This window comes from Melospiza melodia, chromosome 3 (genome assembly GCF_035770615.1).
Source record: "Melospiza melodia melodia isolate bMelMel2 chromosome 3, bMelMel2.pri, whole genome shotgun sequence".
Classification (NCBI taxonomy): Eukaryota; Metazoa; Chordata; class Aves; order Passeriformes; family Passerellidae; genus Melospiza; species Melospiza melodia.
This window is the reverse complement of record NC_086196.1, coordinates 73301299-73307476: the sequence shown is the minus strand read 5'-3', so window position 1 is coordinate 73307476 and position 6178 is coordinate 73301299. Positions and strand designations below refer to the sequence as shown.

Below are 6178 nucleotides of genomic sequence, written 5' to 3'. Positions count from 1 at the left end.
TTTTTCTCCCTAAGTTTTCAATCTTCCTTTTTCCAAGCTGCATTCTGCCCCCATGCAGCTGGGGCAGGAGTTATATCTTGAGTAGAAACCAATGTTTAGCAAGTTGATATTATTTTGTCTGGGATTTCCAGATATTAGTGTATTATGAACAATTAATGTTGTTAAGTCTACTAGAGAAGTGTGCAAAGTTTTATTATATTCTGTCTGGAAGTAATTTTCCTTAAATATACATTCCTAATTTCTAAAGTCAATAATTTTATTTCCAAGAAAAACAAGGGTCTTTTGATGGAAGAAGAGAGGTTTATAGTATGCATTTCTTCTTGCATAATTTCAGCTCTTTTTCTTGACTATAGGTCTAATAAGTGTTTCTCTCAGTCATATCTCTGAATAAGCCTTTTGCCTTAAAGCAGGAAGGCTGAACCATGTTAATTACTTTACTCAGAGACTGTCCTTGAGCTGCAAAATGAACCTTCAAGAACCATGCCTTCAAAAAACCTTCTACCCTCACTGCAGCCACCCCAAGAGTTTCTTCTAAGAAAGCAAAAAAGACCACATCCACCAAAGTAAAAGCATCAACAGGAAAACCAGCTCCATCTGGTAGAGACAGAGAATCAAAGCTGAGGCTAAACCTCACAAGGGAAAGAAGACTGGACACAACTCCAGAACTGCACCACCACCACTTTTGCCAAAAATGAAGAGCTCCCACCTAGCCAGAGACAAGGAGGTTCTTCCAAAGAAAGCAGCACTACCTAAGGGAAAAGTGGAGAAGACAAGCAAAATACCTTTTGAAGCTCAGTGATGTCCCAGAAAAAGCAAATAGCTTATAAAATGGTGAAACAAAAGTGTTGAATAGTGACCAAATGAAAGAGATTTTGGCTGACTTGTTATGGTGTGCTCCCAGCTGTGTCCCTATTAATGGCAGTGTTAGCAGTCTCTACATATGTTCTATTAAACATTAAACTTTAAAAGCACCACCTTCCAAGTCCTGCTGTGATGTCCTTTTCTGACATAAGCAGTTACGAGAGCCTGTGGTAGACATTCTGGTAAGATTTCTATGTGTATGACTGTCTAATCAATCTGACTCTAAATTTCAGGACTTTAATCTTCTGTTGAAGAATATGGAATAGACATGTTGATTACCCCACCTTTATTTAATTTTTTTTGTCATTTAGCTGAAAAGTGTGTTTCAAGAGTAGTTGTCTTTCAGGCAATGAAGTTAGATTTTATTTTTTGAAGGAGGACAACTAAGATACTCAGATGGCTGGAGCACTTCTACTATGAGAATCGGGGCTGTTCAGCCTGGAAAAGAGAAGGCTCCAGGGAAATCTTATAGCAGCCTTGTAGACCCTGAAGGAGGCCCACAAGAAAGCTGGAGATGGACTTTTTACAAGGGCAGGTAGTGACAGGACAAGGGCAAATGGCTTCAAACTGACAGAGGGGAGGTTTAGATTAAATATTAGGAAGAAAATCTTCACTGTGAGGGCAGTGAGGCTCTGGCAAAGGTTGCCCAGAATATTAGGAAGAAAATCTTCACTGTGAGGGCAGTGAGGCTCTGGCAAAGGTTGCCCAGAGAAGTTGTGGATGTCCCATCCATGGAAGTGTTCAAAGCCAGGTTGGATGGGGCTCTGAGCAACGTGGTGGAAGGTGTCCCTTGCCATGGCATGGGCTTGGAATGTGATGATCTTTAAAGTCCCTTCCAGCCTAAGTTATACTATGAATATTTTTTCAAGGTAAGGCTCACCTGCAGCTTTCATAGGGTCCAGTAAGGGCTGGAAATGTCCAGCAACTCTGAAACACCAACACAATCACAGCGCTAGAAACCAAGCAAACCCCCCCAAAACCTCGCGTTAGAGGCAAGCCACGGGCTGGAACCATCCTGCGACTCCAGATTCTACGCGGTGGACAACCCCGCGTAGAACAACCCGGCGCCGTAACAACCTCGGCGTTCAGATCCAGGAAATTATTGATTTGGGAAGCGGAGCTGGGACCGCCTTTCGCTTCTGTTCCCGGAGGCAGCCGAGCCCACGTCAGTTTGGAACTCCGATGTTTCGCTTGTCTCCCACCGCCGCCCTCTGCAGGCGCCGTGCCGGGATGCAAAAGGCGATCCCCGCCGCCCGCTCTTCCCGGGATCCCCCAACTCGGTTAGGGAAGAAACGATAATTAAATAAAATACAAATACGAAAACCACGGGAGGCCCCAGCGAGGATCGAACTCGCGACCCCTGGTTTACAAGACCAGTGCTCTAACCACTGAGCTATGGAGCCACACAGTGCTTCAATGTTTTTGCCGACTACTCATGTGCCTGTGCGATGCAGGCTCCCCCCACGGTGCTGCGGGGTCCCTGCCTCCGCCAGGGCTGGGCCCGGGACAGCCCGTCTGTTGGGGCTGCGACACCCCCGGGCCTGAGCTGGGCCTCTGGAGGTCCTCTGGGGAAAAGCTGCCCTTGGCGGGGGAGGGAATCCAGCTCCCGCGCCCCCCTCGCCCTCGGCGTTACCCGAGGGTGACAGGAGGCCTTTCCCGTCGGCGGGAATGAGCGGCGGGCGTGCCTACCGCCGATTGAGGGCGGGCGTGCCTCGGAGAGGGGATCGGTGACACAGGGGAGAATGCTTCCGCTTCTCCCGGGCGTCCCCCACGCTGAGAGCGAGGGAGCAGCCGCTGCCTGAGTCTAGGTTTTGGGAGGTAAGACTGCTCAACACCTGGTTTTGTGCGGAATGGGGAGATAGTCACTTTAAGCAGATAGCTCCGTGTTGTAATTCTCCTCAGCTTTTGTGAAATCACTGTTGCACAAAACCTGGTTTAACTCTCGCAGATAAATCGCACGTCTCGTTTGACTGGGGTATGAACCCGACAGCAAGACAGGAAGTGTGGAGCCTTCATTTTTTGATTTTTACTATGGAAGTTTGAAGTCATTTGAGGATTTTTCTCTTTTTCTTTGCACGAAAGAACCAATCTGCCACATGTTCCATGAAAGCTTAGGCGAAGGTGAGAAGGTGGGCTGTGCAAAGGAAGCGGAGAGACTGTGGAGTTACAAATCCAGCAGCTCTGCTGTACACCAGTCATATTCTAGAAAAGCAGACATGATTTGCTGGGTGCCAGCCTCAAGCTGTGTGTGACCAAAAGTAAAGCTCTTTGAAATGAGAATAGACAGAAATAAAGACCTTTCATCCGTCCCACACTCCACAAATCATGAACTAGGTCAATTTCCTTCTTTTTTTTTTTCTCTCTTGAGTTTTACTTCACCTTCTCTTTAGAAATGGATATGATCTCTGTGGACAAACTAGATCAGTTCTGGTGAACTCTGTCTTGTTTTTTATGTAAGGCACTAAAATTACTTTGAAATATCTGCTTTTGACCTCTAATGTGGCAGCTGATAAATTCATGAAGTTTCACATTTCTTTAGATGCTGTTTTCCCCCTTTGAAGACAGTGACTCTTTAGAGGGATTATAGCTCTTCCAAAGAGGGCTAAAATGTCTCTGTAGTGAGTGTTCTGCTAATGCCTTAGGGAACTGGAGTATAAGCATAGATTGTTTTATAATCTTCAAGTAGGCAGGAGCAGAACTGTCTTACACTTTTCATGCTATAAGACAAGCCTACCTTCGTCAGCCTAACACAGCTGAGCAGCAGGGTAAGATGTATTCTGAGAGAAGAGCAGTGTTGAAATAAGTTTTCTTTGATAACATGGCTACCTGCCACTATTGGGCTTTTAAACTTAGGTGTTGTGATCTAACTGTTGTGATTGCCGTGCTTCCAGATGCCTTTTGCTGCCGGGTGAGAGCTCCCTACAAGGTGGGCTGCACTTGAAGGGCTGTGTCAGAGTGCTTCTTAGTCAGACAGCCTGGGTGGGATTCAGGAGGTGTGGTGGTGGTACTACTACGCTATCAGCAAGCCCCTTGGCTTTTCTTTGTAATGAAAATGAGGAAATGAGACACTTCTGGGATGTAATTCATCCCACCTGAAGGTAAACCTCTACAGAAAGTCATCCGAGTCCTGGTCTAGAGGTGGCTGTTCCTCAGAAGGGAGTCGATGCAGCCTTCACAGGAACTTCCCCAGCCTCAGGTATAAATGGTAATTTAGTGGAAATACTACAGCAGGTTATTTCTTCCAATTTTTAAAATCTTGTTTTAGCTCATGTTTTGTATCTAGTGTTTCAAAGTGGATAATTCCTGTGGAATATGAAAAGCAGTTATTTTTCTAAGGATTGATTGGGTCAAAACTGTAGAATTACATCTAAAGAAGACTCTATGATTCTTTCTGCAGCTAGACCCACACACATGTGAGAATTAAGCATTGAAGCAATAAAATGCCTGTCTAGTCTGCAGTTCATGACTGTTGAAAGCCACTAGGTGGAACCTAAGGACTGCATCAAAAGATTAGGAAAATCATTTTAACACACTTTAAATGCTGAAAACAGTGAATTTTTACCGTGCAAGTTTTAATGAAAGATCTGTAGGATGACTGACCTTTAAAGGTGTGCCAGACATCTTAAGATGCACATTTATCTATACTCTCTAAAATTTCTTCTCTAGGCCCAGACCGAGCACCAAGCTAGAAAATAGGGTGGTTAGTGTAAGAATAGGTGTGGTCACTGGACAAGTCAGTGTTTAATTAACCCTGTGTTAACCCACAGATGTCACCTGTGCTGCTGTGAGTTTTTGCCCGTCTTGTTGAGCTCAGTAAGCTAATCCCAAGCACATTCCATGATTTTACTGCCATATCTTTCATTCAGGGGAAACTAAAGCAATGACTCTTCAGACAGCTAGTCCAAGGAAATTAATGGAAATCCTAGGAAATCCATGGAAATCCTTGGAAATTCTCGTGCACTGCTGTAATCCCTTTTACAAACTCCTTTGCCTCGACTGCCACCCAGTTCCCTGCTGTGTTCAGTTTCACTGGTGTTTCACAGGGTTCGGTTCTTTGCTGCACAAAGCAGCTTTGGCCTGCAATAGTGTAAAATAAAGAGCAGCCAATGTTTCCTCTGCAGACCTGGCGTACCTCCTAACAGGTTGTCAGGCTTGCCCACCTTTGTCCTCCACGCATCTGACTCTGTGTCTGGGGGAAGATTGGTGCAGCTGGGATTATCTCAGCAGAGGTACAGATCAGCAAAACTGGCATGCTTGCGTTTCCTTTTTAACCTCTGGGAGAAAGGAATTGCAGCACAGCTTCAGTCTTCATGTAAAATGGGACATTCTGTGGGTTTTAATTGTTTGACAGGTTCAGCACTGTTGGTTTTCTTTCTTAAAGAAACTGTAGTAACCTAAAGATGTCTGAGTTTAGTGCAATTCATTTTAGTTGACAAGTGCTGGTGGATTACTTTGTCTTGTGCAAATACAAGGGTTTTTTGAATAAAATATTATCAAAATCAGGGAAACACTTCCTGCTGATTTTGGGTAGCTTTTGGAGGCAATCCATGGGGTATTTTAGGCATGCAATAATCTCAACATTTTGTTCAAGCCTGCCTTGTTTTCTGAATATGAACCTTTCCAAGTCTTGTTTGAAATGTGCCTCAGGAAGTATCATGTGGTTTTGCAGTTTTGACCCAATCAAGCCTTATAGAAAAATCATTGCTTTTCACATTATACAGGAATGATCCACTTGTCTTTGAAACATGGCATACAAACCATGAGTTAGAAGGAGATTTTTAAAACAGAAGAAATAACTTGCTGTGGTATTTCCACTAACAATTATCATGTATGACAGAGGCTGAGGAAGTTGCTGTGAAGGCTCTTTCCAGGTTTTATTTTGTGCATGGCTTGCGCTCCTACTCCAGAGTAGCATGAGAGATTCTGGTGTGCACCCTTCCTCTTCCCTGAAACTCTGCTTTCCATGGGAAGGAAGTTCAAACATGCAACAGATACAGTGCCCTTCCAAAAGCAGCTTGACAGGCTCAGTGCTCTTTTTGGACAAACATCCATTACCACATACTAAAAAAATCTTGCCTTTTTAAAAGTATTTTTTTGTGGCTTTGAAGAGTGAAAGGGATTGCTGTTTCTGTGGAAATTTAGTTTGTTTTGTTCCTCAAAAAGGTGACAGAGCAGACAAGGGAATGTAAAGACAGTAAGAATCCCCTCATCTCTATTTGCTTGTAATGGGTGTCCATTCATGGGGTTCATGTTGTGGTGTCCATTGCTGGTATTTGAGCATCAGTAGTTTTCTGTGGAGTAGCATCACAATTCCCAG

General features: G+C 44.3%; 1 non-coding gene across 1 annotated transcript; it reads right to left on the bottom strand.

Moving 5' to 3' along the window:
- Positions 1-2191: 2191 nt before the first annotated feature.
- On the bottom strand, positions 2192-2264 carry TRNAT-UGU (transfer RNA threonine (anticodon UGU)). The gene has a single exon. It is a non-coding gene; the product is annotated as a tRNA-Thr (tRNA).
- Between the last annotated feature and the right edge of the window lie 3914 nt (positions 2265-6178).